Source organism: Mastomys coucha, unplaced genomic scaffold (assembly GCF_008632895.1).
Source record: "Mastomys coucha isolate ucsf_1 unplaced genomic scaffold, UCSF_Mcou_1 pScaffold15, whole genome shotgun sequence".
Taxonomy (NCBI): domain Eukaryota; kingdom Metazoa; phylum Chordata; class Mammalia; order Rodentia; family Muridae; genus Mastomys; species Mastomys coucha.
The window spans coordinates 104952615-104969457 of NW_022196897.1; the positions used below are offsets into that span (position 1 = coordinate 104952615).

Sequence of the window (16843 nt, forward strand, 5' to 3'; positions counted from 1 at the left end):
ACCCCTGCGGGGAGCCTGGGAATCCATACTCAAAGAAAGTGAGCCTCTTGAAGATTAGAAATACCAGAAACAGAGTTGCTTCCCAGCATTTCCACCTGCAACCTAGTCTCAGTGTGAGCTCCTGGCTTTCCACAATAGGAGGCACGCAGATCATGCCTCTGCTGGGACAGAAACTAGGAGAGGCAGAGCCACAGCCCTTCTGGCCCTGGGCAATGGAATGAGGTAGGCCCCTTCCCGGAGCAAGTGTCCTGAAAAACCTGTTGCTGGTTCTACAGGTCAGGTTCCCTCCCACATAGCTTATGAGACTTGAATTAAATGCCACGTGAGTTGCTTTTCAAATATTTCTTGCTGTGATTAGCTTTAACTTTAAGTGATATGTGTGTGTATGTGTGTGTGTGTGTGTGTGTGTGTGTGTGTGTATGTGTGTGTGTGTGTGATTAACTGAGAGAGAACATTGGGAGTTGTTGACCAGAAGTCCCTGCTTCTCAGTAATTCTTTGCAGGGAACCTGACGTATGCTAGATAACTGTGGCTAGGCTCTTCCAATACAGTGTTCCCAGAAGTAAGAATTTAACCTCCATGTTCTAGGGCAGGAGAGAGGCAGAGGATCCTCCTGGAATCCAGATCTAAACTAGGATGTTAGCTGAGTGAGTACCTCTTCCCAATACTCCTGGGAGCACCTTTAAATGGGTGGCTAGTGAGATTTTTTCTTTTCCTTTTTTTTTTTTTTTTTTTAAGTCTGTTATGTTTAAGGCCAGCCTTGTAAGTTCCAGGCCAGCCAGAGCTACACAGAGGAACACTGACTCAAAACAAAACATGTGTGTTACTACAGTTTTTCTTTGTTTGTTTGTTTTTTGTTTTGTTTTTGTTTTTTGAGACAAGGTTTCTCTGTGTAGCCTTGGCTGTCCTGGAACTCACTCTGTAGATCAGGCTGGCCTCGAACTCAGACATCCACCTGCCTCTGCCTCCCAAGTGCTGGGATTAAAGGCGTGTGCCACCACTGCCTGGCTGCCTCTGTCTTTCTAATGCTGGGATTTTTAAAAGTCTTTCTCTTCTCTTCTCTCTTTTTTTTCTTCTTTCTTCTTTTCTTCTCTCTAGCCCCTCCTTTTCTTTTAAGAATTATTTATTGGGCTGGAGAGATGGCTCAGGGGTTAAGAGCACTGACTGCTCTTCCAAAGGTCCTGAGTTCAAATCCCAGCGACCACATGGTGGCTCACAACCATCTGTAATGACATCGGATGCCCATTTCTGGTGTGTCTGAAGACAGCTACACTGTACTCACATAAATAAAATAAATTTAAAAAAAAATTATTTATTTTGTGTATATAGCTATCTTCAGACACACCAGAAGAAGGCATTGTATTCCATTACAGATGGTTGTGAGCCACCATATTGTTGCTGGGATTTGAACTTAGGATCTCTGAAAGAGCAGTCAGTGTTCTTAATCACTGAGCCATCTCTCCACCCCTAGCCTGTGGCTCTTATGCGCTCACCACTCATTGTAGGTGCTACTGCTGGGAAGGACTACACCAAGAACTAAGCTCCATTAATAATTCTGAAATGTTCAGTGAGTTTTTAAAAAGAGTTTACATGATTATTTAACAATGCAATACAAATGGAAAAGCAGGAAACATTTAATCTGTATTAAAGTTTATTTTTTAATTTTCTTTTATTATTTTTATTTATTATTTGCATAATTGCAGAAGACTTGAGTTTGATTCCCAGCACCCATGCAAGTTGTCTCACAAGAGCTTGTAACCATAGCTTCGGGGAGATCTCATGCCTCTGGACTTCTAGGGTGATTGCACTCACATGCACAAACCCACAGTAACGTACACAAATATACACAATAGAAAAGATACATATAAGGGGTGGTGAGAAGGTTCAGCAATTAAGAACACTGGCTGCTCTTTAAGAGGACCTAAGTTCAATTCCCAGCATCCACATGGTATCTCACAACCAGATCTGTAACTCCAATTCCAGAGGATCCATCATCTTTTTCTGTCCTCTCTGGGCACTGGGCATGCACGTAGTATAAAGACGTACATGTGTACACATAAAATTAAATCAAAGTACCAGGACGACCTGCAGTGACCCTGGGCCTAGCCTGAGCCTGCTGAGCCTTTAACACTGACCGCCAGTGCTGGGAAGATGAGTTGGCCCTCATTCAGGGGCTAGGTCACATGCAGGGTCACATGTGACTTCTCTTTGTCTGGGCCTTGGCAGGGAAAGGCTCTGCCGGGTTGAGGGGACACCATTGTCTTTGTCCTAGGTGTGGCAGTTCTCCAGCTGTGAGTAGAGCAGGCTCCCAGGCGACTAAGCAGAGCTGCAGACCTCAGGAGCCCAGTGTGTACCCAGCAGGAGCCCCACATTTCCAAGTCACCTAGTCAAACTTTTCAACCACTGAAGGCCAGCCACTCCTTTGTTAAAACGTCTGTGAGAGTTTGCCTCCTCTGGTGGTTTAAATTCATCCCCTAAGTACCGACTTGATTGAGAGGAATGCAAATGAGTATTTTATGCCTAAAAGCTTCTGCTCACGAAAACTGTAGCGAAAGCAGGGAGACAGGAGACTGGCACTCTGCACTAGTTAGGTGGCTGGTAGAGACTGGGATCAGGTGGTCAAGGTCTTCTTTGGCTGTGTAGCAAGTTCAAGGCCCAGTCTGGGCTACTTGAGACCCTGTTTCAAAACCAACCAACCAACCCCAAGAGAGATGGGGTTAGTGGCACAGGCTCATAGTGTCAGCTATGCATTTAAAGACAGGGAATTCAAGGCCTTCCTGGTCTACAAAATGAGTTCAAGGTCAGCCTGGGTATCTATGCTGTCTCAAAATAAGAAATAGGATTTGAAAAGGGAGGGAGGAGAAAGAGAACAACAATGCGTGCGGTGTCACTGTGTTGCTCAGGCTGGCCTCAAACTTGTGAGTACAAGCAACTCTTTAGCCAGTTTAGGCTGTACAGGCATAAACTACAGCACCCACCTAGAACCCTAGCACCACAGCACCCACCCAGCACCCTAACACCACAGCACCTACCCGGCACCCTGACACCCCAGCACCCACTCAACGCCCTAACACCACAGCACCCACCCCAACACCCTAGCACTACAATGTTGAAATTATTTAATCTCAATTCAGGTTTTCTACCCTGCCTTAGAACATTTAGTTTCTGTATTAAAAAAAACAAAAACAAAAAACAAACAAACAACAAACAAAAAAACAGGCTCTCTCTATGTAGTTTTGGCTGTCTTCGAACTTGCTGGCCTTCAACCACTTGACCAGACTGGCCTTGAACTCACAGAGATCTACCTGCCCCTGCCTCTTGAGTGCTGGCATCCAAGGTGTGTGCCATCATACCTGGCTCTAGGCCCTTGTTTCTGAGATAGGATCTCATAGTGCCCTCATTTGTTATGTAACCAAGGGTGACTTTGAACACCTGAATTCTCGGATTACAGGTGTATGCACATACTCAGGTGTATGCAGTGCAAGGATGGAAGCCAGGTCCAGGGCCTCATGAGTGCTAGGCAAGCTCTCTACCCTCGGGGCTACCTCTTCAGTTCTAAAGCTTTCTTTTTACGACTAACGAATTATCACCCTGGGCAGCTGTCAGTAAGTCATCTTATTCCCCCAGGTTTGTTCTGCAGTGAAGGATGTCACCCTGGTCCTTGAGCTCTGAGTGTGGCTTTAGCTCCCCTTGCCTGGAGGACTTTCTGCCCTCTGTGCCTGGCTGTCTCCTCCCCTTCTTGACTAGGGCTTTGCAGCCTGAAACTTCAGCTCTGCTCATGATTTCGAGTTCCCATTTAGTTGAAGGTCCCAGAGATGGTAATCTTGATTTTGAACTCAATATTATCATTTTTGTGTGTTCTTTTTGTTTTATCAGCAGTTGCTATGCAATTAGAGTGGGGAGCACTGGAGAGGGCACCCAAAGAGTGAACTTTCAGAGCCACTTAGTTCTGAAAAAGAAAATAAAAATTTAGCAGGTACTTGCCCACGTAAGCCTGGGATTGAAAGAGTTAAATTTGAGACCAGTACTGAAAACCACCGGAGCCAGGCCTGCAAGAAGCGAGGCCGGGCCAGGGAAAAGCTGTTAAGAGAGCCCAGACCAGGGGTGTAAATCTCAGAGATAAGGCAAGGAGGTATTCCGCTGAGGCGCCTGAGACACGCCTGGCCAGACATTGAGTGATGGACCCTGGGCCATTTGGTTTCCTTAAGTGTTAGCTAAGGGTCAGTATGAACTTTGAATAGCACTCTCCCCTCTTGCTAGGAATTTCACCTTTTTTAGGAATTCTCAACTCTGATCTGCACACACGACATTCAAAATAGCCAATCATGTATAGCCACACCAATTCCTTTGTCTCCCCAGACTTTTTTCCTATAAAAAGCCTTAACCCCTAGACCTCGTGGTTGGATTTCCCTAGACTCCTGCGTAAGTTGGATTGGGAAATGAACCAGGGCCCTGAATAAAACTACCTCTGCATTTGCATCAAGACAGCTTTTCATGTTCTTTGGGTGCATGTCTCCTGGGACTTGAGTGGGAACTCCCTATGGGGTCTTTCAGTTCAAAGTATCCCAGTGAATGTCAATAAATGTACAAAGAGATGACAAGACATTGTGAGGGGCAAAACCAAGGGAGGGATGGTTCCTGATCTGAAAGGGATTAGAATTTGGGGAAAGACAGTGTCCCTTCAAATACCACTGTTTAAAGAGGAGCAAAATGCTTTACTAGAAGCGGTTGAGACCTGTGTGGGCCTGCAAGGGACAGTAAGAGGTTCCTAGTGAGGGTCTGAGGAAAATATCTCTGATGGAATGGCTTTGAAACTGATTTTATAGACTTGGTGAGTATGGACTTTGAGGTTTGAGGACAGCACCCCCGAAATTGGAGTCTCATGGCTTCTGGGGGAGGGGTAGAGGATGGACTGAAAGACCACATGGGTAGAGGTTAGTTTACTTATATAGACTGTGGAGTTCTTTTGAACCTAATTCTGATCTTGACCCTGCCACTCCATGGGTGTGAGCCTGGACAATTTATTTTCTCTCTCTGAGCCTGTTTCAGTTATAAAGAGGAACACACTATCCCCAGTCCCCTAAGGTTGCCAGGATAATTATTTGTATATTATTGGTATGTAATGAAGCATGTAAAGTCATAGAAGACACTGAGTGAATGGCAGCCAGGTCTAGGGAGTAACTCAGTCAGTAAAGTATTTGCCCCACAAGCATGAGGTCCTAAATTTTATCCACAGAGCCCAGATAAAAAAGTCAAGTATGGTGATACACATTGATAATCGCTGGGGCTTGACCATCTAATTGCTAAACTAATGAGATACTGACTTAAAGGAAGTATATGGCTTTCTCGAATGATACCCAGGGCTGACTTCTGGCTTCCACATGCTTGTGCACACAAATGTACCCAAACACTCACCTCCTTATGTATGCATGTACACACACATAAAAGTGAACAGGGTCTGAGAGCTGGTTAAGAGCATTTGATGCTTTCAGAAGACCCAGGTTCAATTCCTAGCACCTATATGATAGCTTGCAACCAGCTATAACTCTAGTTCCAGGAGATCCATAGTCCTCTTCTGGCCTCGGCAGACACAGCCATGGTGCACATTATACATATGCAGACAAAATACCCATATACAGAAAATAAATAAAATAAAATAAATGTATTTGAAAAGGCCAAACAAACAATGTTAGTTAGTAACCACTACTACTATTATAGAGGGTCTTGACTGCCAAGCTGCCAACCTTTTAAAAGCTTTCTTGAGCCGGGCAGTAGTGGATTAAGGTTTAATCTCAGCACTTGGGAGGCAGAGGCAAGCAGAATTCTGAAATTGAGGCCAGCCTGATCTACAGAGTGAGTTCCAGGACAGCCAGGGCTACACAGAGAAACCCTGTCTCAAAAAAAAAAAAAAAGCTTTCTTGAGGTTAGAGAGTGTGTGTAGTTTTCTGGATCAGTCCCCATCACCACAAAGCAAACTCAATATGTCTGCTTTCTAATCTTAGGAACCTATAGTTATATTTGATTCCATCAAAAGGTTGCAGCTGGAGTTAAGGTTACAAATTTGGTGATGCTGTACTAGCTGGTGGTCCTGGTGTAATGACAGAGACCTTATGAGAAGAGGACAACAGAGTGATGGCAATGGACATCCTTCACATTCCTGGACATGACAGGAGAGATAGAGAGCCCATGAGCCAAGGAATATGGGAAGCCTAGAAATAAGGTTTATAGGAAGGATTAGTTTGGATTGACCTCTTTTTTTTTTTTTTCTAATATTTATTTATTTTGTGGAAGTACACTGTCACTGTTTTCAGACATACCAGTAAAGGGCATCAGATTCCATTACAGATGGCTGTGAGCCACCATGTGGTTGCTGGGAATTGAACCCAGGACCTCTAGAAGAGCAGCCAGTGCTCTTAACTGCTGAGCCATCTCTCCAGCCCTGGATTGACCTCTTACACTGAATTAAGGGAGCAAATCAAGATGGATTTACTCATAACAGTTCTCTGCCACCAAACTGAAACTAAATCCTGTAGAAGAATTTTAATCCAGCAACATGGCTGCTCTGGCAAGGGATCACACTGAAAGACTTTCTGGGTCTGTGTGACCGGGCTGGAATACAGACATCCCCTGTATTACAGTATGATCTGGCTGGAATGTAGACACACCACATACCTTTAATCCCTCTGGACAGAATACAGACATGCCCTTAGTATAAACTTTTAATCCCAAACAATGAAGGTAAAGTTGATTTGTAGATGGAAGTAGTCATGTTTGAAGGGCAGACAAAGTAACCAATGAGAGAAAGATTTGACGAAATGAATCAGAGATAGGATATGCTCAGTTCTCATGAGAACAGACAGGAAAGAGAGGCTGCTTAAGAGCAGCACAGAGAGGGCTCAGAGTTGAGTTGAGTGCAGCTGAGTCTGGCATTCTAGTTAGTGAATACAATAAATGTAGTTGAGTTCGTTTGTGAGTTCATACAGAGGGAGTTGAAGCCAAAGAATAAGAAAGAGCAAGAAGATTAAAACATACTGCCAAAGTTAGTATGAGGCCAAGGAGACAAAATCAGTCAGAGCTGAGAGAAGCCAGTTTGAATCAGTCAACTCAAGTTGGCTCAGAGAGGAGTTTGAGTTAGAACAGCTGAGTTGAGCCAGCCATCCAGAGTTCAGAAAGAACTAGAAAGGTGAGCTTATTCAGCAGTAAGTCTCGGAGACAACAATTACATCTGGTGAATAAAAGTTACATTTACAAAATTCTTTATTTTTCACTATGTAGCTGGGAGTGCCTCCACCTCCTGAGAGCTGAGATCATGATATCATGCCAAGTTTTTGTGGTGCTAGAGATAAAAATGTAGTGCTTTATGTGTGTATGTTAGACATATATTCTACTAACTGAGCTACATTTTCAGCCTTGTTTATGTTTTGTTAATCCCACAGACTCAAGGCGAAAGACCACCAACCCAAATCATGGCCAAACTGAAGCAAGCTTTTTATTTGTGTACATGGGCTCCCCTATCTATTTATCTCCAGAGATCAGCAATGGACATGGGGAAGATAAGGGTTTTCACTGCTTAGGAGTAGGAGGTTTCCAGATGGGTTGATTCGGCAGCCAAATGGGATTATAGAAGCAGAACACCAGTGTGACAAGTTCATCCTAACAGCCTCCCAAAACAAAGGAGGTAGAAGGTGGTCAGAACAACTTTTTGAAACAAAGACATGGTTGATGTTTTCTTCTTTTCTTCTTCTTCTTCTTTTTTTTTTTTTTTTCGAGACAGGGTTTCTCTGTATTGCCCTAGCTGTCCTGGAATTCACTCTGTAGACCAGGTTGGCCTTGAACTCAGAAATCCTCCTGCCTCTGCCTCCCAAGTGCAGTGCTGGGATTAAAGGTGTGCGCCACCATTGCCCGGCATGGTTGCTGTTTTCTAAAAGAGCAGTACATAACCATCTCTATTTAAAGTTGTAGGTGAACCTAGCTGGGTTTTTTGTCTTTGTTTGTTTGTTTGTTTTATTTTAACTTTAAAATGGCTATCAAGACTAAGATGGAAGCAGGCTGATTTATCAGTTTGTTTTGAGTCAAGTTTTACCTTGTAGCCCAGGCTGGCCTGAGGTGGTTCGTCTGCCTTGGCCTTTGGAATGCTGAGATTATGAGGCAGCAGGACCAAGCCTAGCTGAAAGTACATTCTTAGACATACCTATCAAGTAACTAGGAAAGAACAAGTACAGCCAAGTTCCCCAAACGCTTGGTTTCAAACAGCAGGAGTACTTGAAATATCATCCTCTAATGTCAATTCAAGACAAGCTTGGGACAGATGAGACCTTGCCTCTTCAACACCAACAAAATATCCCTCAGGGATGGAGAAAGATGGGTGAGTGGTTAAGAATGCTTCTTGCTCTTTCAGAGAACTAGACTGAGGTCCCTGTACCCCACTGAGCTGCTCCACACATACCTGTAACTTCAGCTTCTATGGACATGAGGCCCTCTTCTAGCCACTTGCATCCATGTGCACATATCTATGCATGTGCGTGCACACACACACACACACACACACACACACGATTTAAAAAGAAATATTTTTGCCAGACATGCCTTTAATTCTGGCACTCAGGAGGCAGAGCCAGACAGATCTCTGAGTTCAAGGCCAGCCTGGTCTACAGAATGAGTTCCAGGTCAGCCAGGGCTACACAGAGAAACCCTGTCTCAAAGGGAAAAAGATATTTTAACCTTTCTTTTGAGATTATAATATGATTGTATCATTTTATATCTTTTGTTTCCTCCCTCCAAACCTCCTCATATACCCCCCTCCTTGCTCTCTTTCAAATTCATGGCCTCCCTGCTACCCTGGGAGACAGAAAGGGATCAAAAGCATGAGCCACTATCATATGGCTCTTTTTTCATTAATTGTTATTATGTGTGTGTGTGTGTGTTCCTAAATACAAATACAACCTGCCTAGTCTGTCTAATGTTACTTGCATGTATGTTTTCAGAACTCACCGTTTGGTGCTGGATAACCAGTTGCTGTGCTCTTCCCTGGGGCAGACTATTTTTCCCACTCCCAGCATTCCTCAGTTTCCTGTAGTCATCGTGTAGGGTTCAGGCCGTGTGAGCTTTCCCTGTTCATGGTAGCTTGTCTCTCGGTGTCATCCTTCTTCTGCTCCTGTTTAACCAGTCATTTGATGAGACTTTATGGGTGTGGCTTCTGACATTCCTAAGGCCTACAACCTCACAGTAAACTCCCTGTTCTCTGGCTCTTACAATTTTTCTGTCCCTTCTACCATGGTGGTCCCTGAACCTTAGGGACAGAAGTTGTATTGTAGATGCATTAGTTGGGATTGGGCTCCGCAACTCTGTATTTTAAGTGGTTGTGGTTTTCTATGATGGTCCCTCTCTGTTACAAAGGATGTTTCTTGATGAGGGGTAAGGGCCACACTTATCTGTGGATATGAGACAAACATTTGGAATGAAGTTAAGGGTTATACTGGTTTAATAAAGTGGCAATTGTAGGTTTTCACCCAACGCCCATGACTTCATTAGCATTGGGTAGGTGGTTAAGTTTCCAGTACTAGGCCTAAGGTCCTAAGTAAACTTATCACCATGGTATGTAAGCCACTACTGTACCTCTAAGACTGTTGAGCGCTGCTGGTCAGTGTTGTGGTTCATAGGCATCATGTCTGGAGAGGACTCTTGATTGTTTTCCTTTTTTGGAAATGGTGCTTTCTGGTACCATGAAAGCTAGTCCTCAAGGAGGAGGCAATCAGGATAGTCTCAGCTCAGGGGCTGGTGGGCCCCTTATTTGAAATGCATGACGCCATTAGAAAGTAGGAACTTAGCCTTTTATCTCTGCGAAGCAACTGGGGGCAATAGCTATAGCCTATAATGTTTTGCTAGTCTCTGGACAACCCTAACAAAAAACTCTTGAGTTGAATGCTTCTCATGCCTGGTGTTGGCGTTTTGTTAAGATACTCTCTGGCCGTTGAGGGGAGCATTGTCAGCTCAAATGGGAAAATTATATTTAAACTATGTATGTATATTTTACACTGACTTACATGTATTATAGGTATTTTCTTTTCTTTTCTTTTTTGTTTTTTTGAGACAGGGTTTCTCTGTATAGCCCTGGAATGTCCTGGAACTCACTCTGTACACCAGGCTGGGCTCAAACTCAGAAATCTGCCTGCCTCTGCCTCCCAAGTGCTGGGATTAAAGGTATGTGCCACCACTGCCCAGCTGTAGGTATTTTCCCTTGGATTGTTAAAAATATGGTTCCTTGCCGGGCAGGAGTGGCACACGCCTTTAATCCCAACACTTGGGAGGCAGAGGCAGGAGGATTTCTGAGTTTGAGGTCAGCCTGGTCTACAGAGTGAGTTCCAGGACAGCAGCCAGGACTACACAGAGAAACCCTGTCTTGAAAAAGCCAAAAAAAAAAAAAAAAAAAAAAAAAAAAAAAAAAAAAAAAAAAAAAAAAAAAAAAAAAGAAAGAAAGAAAAAAAAAGAAAAGAAAAAGGTTCCTTATGATGTCTTTGAACATCCTTACTGTTATTTCACCCCATCCCCTTTTCTTCTATATTCACCCTCTTCCTAATTAGAGCCCCCATAATAAATCTTCTTCAAAAAATCTTATAAAACAACCAATTGTCTTACTGTCAACAAACCCCACAACTTACAAAACAAGGGCTGGGCAGACAGGTGTCTCAGTGAAGAGGAATACTGCCTGCTCTTTCAGAAGACCAGGTTTTGATTCTACAGGGTGATTCACCCTCTGAAAGTCTAGTTACAGGGAATCTGACACCCTCTTCTGGCCTCCCTGGGCACCAAATCTACATCTGGTACACCAATGGACATGCAGGCAAATCAGCCATACACATAAAATAAAATGTTAAAAAATTCCCCAAATGAGTAAACTTAACTTAGAGTGGGCTGGTGAGATGGCTCAGTGGATAAGGATGCAGTGGCCAAGCCTGAGGACATGGGCTCCATTCTCTGGCCACACGTGGTGGAAGGAAAAAGGCCAACCCCAGAAAGTTATCCTCTGATGTCCACATGTGTTGTGGTGTGAGTGAGCTCATCACACTACTGACAGTTGTCCTCTAACCCCCAATGATTCATACTCACAGCCATCATCACCACCATACCACAAAAGAAATAAATGGAGAGCAGGGGATGGTGGAACATTTCTTTAATCCCAGCAATCAAGAAGCAGAACTGGGCAGATCTCTATGAATCTCCACCAGTCTGTTCTCTACAGGGAGAGTTCCATGCCAGCCAAGGCTACACAATGTAAAACCAGTCTCAAAATTAAACAAATGAATGAAATTTAACTTGCTATAATTCTATCTCTCTCCTCTTCTCTTCTTTCTTTTCCTCTCCTCTCCTCTCCCCTCTCCTTTCTTCTTCTCCTTCTCCGTCTTCTCCTTCTCTCCTCTCTTTCTTTCTCTCCCTCCATCCCCTCTTTTTTATGTGTATGAGTGCTTTGCTTGCTTGTACGTCTATAGACCACATGCATGTCTGGTATCCAAGGAGGTCAGAAGAAGGCATTGGATCACCTAGAACTGGACTTATGGGCAGTAGTGAGTCTCTGTGTGGGTCCTAGAAATGGAACCCAGGTCCTCTATAAGAACAAGAATTGCTCTTACTTTCTAAGCCATCTAGACCTGCCTTGTTTTTTTGTTTTTTTGTTTTTGTTTGTTTTTCAAAGATTTATTTTATTTATTTTATGTGTATGAGTACACTATAGCTGTACAGATGGACATGAGCTATCATGTGTGTGGCTGCTGGGAACTGAACTCCGCTTGCTCCACCTTACTCGTTCTACCCCGGCTCACTCCGGTGTAATTCACTGTAGCTGTTTTCAGATGCACCAGAAGAGGGCGTCAGATCTCATCACAGGTAGTTGTGAGCCACCATGTGGTTGCTGGGATCCAAACTCAGGACCTTTGGAAGAGCAGTCAGTGCTCTTACCAGCTGAGCCATCTTGCCAGCCCCAAAGTTTGCTTCTAGAAACAAGGCTACAGAGCCTCCATGCTTTGAGATACATTGATTCTTTTCTTTTTAATTAATTACTTACTTAATTAATTAATTTTTTGTATATTAGTACACTGTAGTTGTCTTCAGACACACCAGAAGAGGGCGTCAGATCTCATTACAGATGGTTGTGAGCCACCATGTGGTTGCTCGGATTTGAACTCAGAACCTCTGGAAGAGCAGTCAGTGCTCCTAACCGCTGAGCCATCTCTCCAGCACCTTGTTTTGTTTCTTGAGACAAAATGTGTAATTTTGCTGCTTATAACTACCTCTTCCTCCTCCTCTTCCTCCTCCTCCTTTTGGTTTTTCAAGACAGTGTTTTCCTCTGTAGCCCTGGCTGTTCTGGAACTCACTCTGTAGACCAGGCTGACCTCAAATTCAGAGATCTGCTTGGCTCTGCCTCCCAAGTGCTGGGGTTAAAGGTTGTTTTCCACCATTGTCCGGCAGGAATTAAAATTTTTAAATCAGTCAGCCTGTAGTCAGGAGGTCTGCCACAGTTTTTATGTGCATCCCTATCTTGGTTCCTTATTCTCTGAATATCTGGGCTCAGATATTTCTTGAAACCCTCACTATAGTTTTTGTTGATAACAGTCTAGCACATTTCCAGGAACACAAGTACGTCTTTGTAATAGAGAATATTAAAGTGCCCTGTCTGTCCTTTCTATGCCTTATCAGTTTTACTGTGTGCTTGATTCCATCTGACCTCAGACTTGGAACTTGAGATCTTCCTGCTTTAGCCTCCTAATTCCTGGCATAACAGCTGTGTACCACTATACTCAGTTTACACTGAATCAAAGTAGACTTTGTCCAGCACGCAAGTGCATCTTTTTAAGTTCAAGACCAGCCTAGTCTACATAGTGAGACAAAACAAAACAAATAAAAAAACAAAGCAATAAACAAACACAAGCAGACCTTGAACTTCTGATCTTCTTGCTACTACTTCCCGAGTGCTAAGTTAGAGGTCTGCTCCACCAAGCCTGGCAAGAACTGTTGGTTTAGGGAGGCAAGGTGGCTCCAGTGCTCTCCAAGTATGAGGCCCTGATTTTTACTCCCAGAATCCACATAAGAAAACACTAAGCTGGGCAGTGGTGGCACACGCCTTTAATCTCAGCACTTGGGAGGCAGAGGCAGGATTTCTGAGATCGAGGCCAGCCTGTTCTACAGAGTGAGTTCCAGGACAGCCAGGACTATACAGAGAAACCCTGTCTTGAGAAAAACCAAAAAAAACAAAACCAAAACAAAACAAAACAAAACCCCCAAACAAACCCAAAAACCACAAAAAGAAACACTAAGTAGGGTTATAAACACGTGTAATCCTAGTGCCAGGGAAGCTGGCTAGCCTAATTTATTTGGCAAGTTGCAGACTAGAGACATGTCTCAAATACTTAAAAAAGAAAAAGAAGGCTGGAGAGATGGCTCAGTGGTTAAGAGCACTGACTGCTCTTCGGAAGGTTCTGAGTTCAAATCCCAGTAACCACATGTTGGCTCACAAACCATCTGTAATGAGATTTGATGCCCTCTTCTGGGGTGTCTGAAGACAGCTACAGTGTACTTACATGTAATAAATAAACAAACCTTTGCCAGGTGGTGGTGGTGCACGCCTTTAATCCCAGCACTTGGGAGGCAGAGGCCAGAGTTCGAGGCCAGCCTACTCTACAGAGTGAGTTCCAGGACAGCCAGGGCTACACAGAGGAAACCCTGTCTCGAAAAAACAAAAACAAACAAACAAACAAACAAAAAACAAAAAAGAAAGAAAAAGAAAAAAGAAAAAGGATAGACAGTACTTGAGGAATAAATAAACATTAAGAAACCTAACTCTTCCTATTTTTTCAACTTCTTAAGAATTTATTTGTATGTATATGTATATCTACCTGCATGCCAGCAGAGGGCACCAGATCACATTATAAATGATTGTGAACTACTAAGTGGTTGCTGGGAATTGAACTCAGGACCTCTGGAAGGGTACCCAGTGAACTTAACCACTAAGCCACCTCTCTAAGCCCCCTCTCCTATTTTTTATTTTTCCTTTTTGAGACAGTGTCTCTCTATGTAGCCCTGACTGGCCCGGTACTCAATAGAAAGACCAGGCTAGCCTTGAATTCTCAGAAATTACCTGCCTCTGTCTCTCTAGTGCTGGGATTAAAGGTGTGTGCCACCATGATCAGTTCTTATTTTTCAAACATCTTTTATTTTTCTGTTTAGCTTACTTCATCCCCATCCCCCCAGCCCCTGCACTCTCTGAGGCCAGAGGTGGTTGTTGAGAGTCCTCTTCTTCCTTCTCCTCCTCTTCCTCTTCCTTCTTCCTTTTTGGCTCTTTTTCTTTTGCTTTTGCTTTCTTTCCTTCTTTCATTCCTTCCTTCCTTCTTTCTTTCTTTCTTTCTTTCTTTCTTTCTTTCTTTCTTTTCTTTTCTTTCTTTTTCTTTTTTTTTTTTTTCGAGACAGGGTTTCTCCGTGTAGCCCTGGCTGTCCTGGAACTCACTCTGTAGACCAGGCTGGCTTTGAACTCAAAAATCTGCCTGCCTCTGCCTCCCAGGTGCTGGGAATAAAGGCGAGTGCCACCATTGCTCAGCTCTCTCCTTCTTCCTTATTGGTGCTCTGTCTGCATGTTTGTCTCTGTGAAGGTGTAGGGTGTCCTGGAGCTAGCGTTACAGCTGCCATGTGCTCTTAACTGCTGAGCCATCTCTCCAGCCCTGAGAGTTCTCTTCTATTACTTTTTGCCTTATTTCTTTGAGGCAGAACCTCTCCCTAAACTACACACACACACACACACACACACACACACACACACACACACACACTAGTAAATCTCTGAGTCCCTCTGGTCTCTGTTCCCAACACCCACCAGCTCTGGAATTACAGGTGTGGGCCCGATCATGACAGGCTTGGTACATGAGTCCAAGAAACCTACCTCATGTCCTCTAGGTTATACACAAGTGCTCTTAACTACCAAGTCAAGGCTGTCAACTTACCTAGGACTATGTTTGATTTGTTGGCCATTCATGGACAGAGCACTCACCAATGCCTCAGGCAAACAGATATGAGCTAAGTGCGTCTGTTTTTATCTTTCCTGTGTTACCATCAGTGATGGGAGGAGCACGATTCTTGGGTTCTGGAGAGACCCTCCCTCTCCTTGGCACCCATGTGGTTTATACTTTGCTTTAGACAGGGTTCTGAGAACTTCACACTATATCTTATTGGAGTTTTTGTTCTGAAGTGGACTACACAGCCTGAACTGGCTTTGAACTCCAGATCCTCCTGCCCCAACCTGCTGAGTGCTAGGCTTACAGGGGAGTGATGTAACCCTGTTCCAGGGTCTCTGACCCAGAGAAGTCAGGAACTTCCTTTCTCCTTTGTTGGGATTATTAAGGTTTTTGTGGGTTATCTCACTGGCTAGAAACACCCATCTATAGCCCTTACTAGTGCTTACTAGTCCTGATTAAAAAGGAAAAGAAAAGAAAAGAAAGGAAAGGAAAGGGAAGGGAAGGGAAGGGAAGGGAAGGGAAGGGAAGGGAAGAGAAGAGAAGAGAAGAGAAGAGAAGAGAAGAGAAGAGAAGAGAAGAGAAGGGAAGGGAAGAGAAGAGAAGAGAAGAGAAGAGAAGCACAGTACATCGTGCTGTGTCATCATTAATTCCAGCACTCGGGAGGCAAAGGCAGGGGGATCTCTATGAGTTCCAGGACAGCCTGGTCTATAGAGTGAGTTCCAGGACAGCCAGAGCTACACAGAGACCTTGTTCCTAAAAACCAAATAAAATAAGTAAATAAAAGACTCCAGTTGGAAGACGGTAGGACTGAGAGCCCCTTCCCTTTCGGGTGATCCAAACATCCTCTTTGCTCTGATTCTTAAACAATCCTCCCTCCCATGATCTCTAGCCTGGTGCTCACAGGGAGTTCTTTGACCGAGAACTCAAATTTCCATGCTGAAGTGCTGTTCTATTTTAGCTCACATCTTTTCTCTACAAGTTCTGTCTGTCCACAGGGCAGCCATTTGTGTGTGGTGGTGGTTTTTTTTTTTTTTTCACATTTATTTACTTTGTTTGTGTTTGTATGTGAGTATTCATGTCCCACGGTGCTCACATAACACCCAGAGGACAACTCTGAGTCAGTTCTTGTCTTCTTCTTTTTGGGTTCCAGGGATCAAATTCAGGTTTGTCAGGCTTAGCAGTAAATGTCCTTACCTACTGAGCTATCATTTTGCTACCCTTGGTTTAGATTTTTGAGGCAGTCTCATGTAGCCCAGGCTGACCTCAAACTAACTATGTAGCTGAGGTTGGCCCTGCTCAGTCTTTCTGCTTTTACTCCCCAAACTCTAGGATTACAGCCTGCACTGCTGCACCAGGCTAGCTGCTTTGCCCACACCCAGAGTGCATAGCTTGCTTAGAGATCCCTGAGGTTTCTGTCTTAGGTTCTCTTCCTTTTAGCTCAGAGCAGTTCTTTGCTGCAGTCCCGAGGCTGATGAGTCAGTTGGCTCGGGGATGGCTCATGAGCAGTTCTATGTGGTTAGTGCTGTAGTCCTTGTCCTTGTCTGTAAATGTCCTTAGAGTAGGGTGAGGGTGGTGGAATAGTCTCCATGAATTCTCACTGTAATGTAATATTATCTGTCTGTGTGTGTGTGTGCATGTGTGCATGCGACTGTGTGTGTGTGTGTGTGTGTGTGTAGGTCAGAGGACAACTAGCTAGAGCTGGTCTTCTCCTGCCACATTTACATAAGTTCTGGGGATTAAACTCAAGTTGATAGATTTACATGGCATGCACCTTTACCCTCTGAGCCATCTTGCTGGCTCTATACTTTCATTTTTGAGACAGGGTCTCATATAGCCCAGGCTGTTTTC

General features: G+C 44.0%; 2 long non-coding RNA genes across 2 annotated transcripts in view; one reads left to right on the forward strand and one right to left on the reverse strand.

Moving 5' to 3' along the window:
• Positions 1-9133, reverse strand: part of LOC116090737 — a 14704-nt gene extending 5571 nt beyond the window's left edge. Inside the window, exon 1 of the long non-coding RNA XR_004118803.1 lies at positions 8991-9133. This is a non-coding gene — a long non-coding RNA (uncharacterized LOC116090737). The remainder of the gene's footprint in view (positions 1-8990) is intronic.
• Positions 311-16843, forward strand: part of LOC116090738 — a 31058-nt gene continuing 14525 nt past the window's right edge. Inside the window, exons 1-2 of the long non-coding RNA XR_004118804.1 lie at positions 311-322; positions 588-646. This is a non-coding gene — a long non-coding RNA (uncharacterized LOC116090738). The remainder of the gene's footprint in view (positions 323-587; positions 647-16843) is intronic.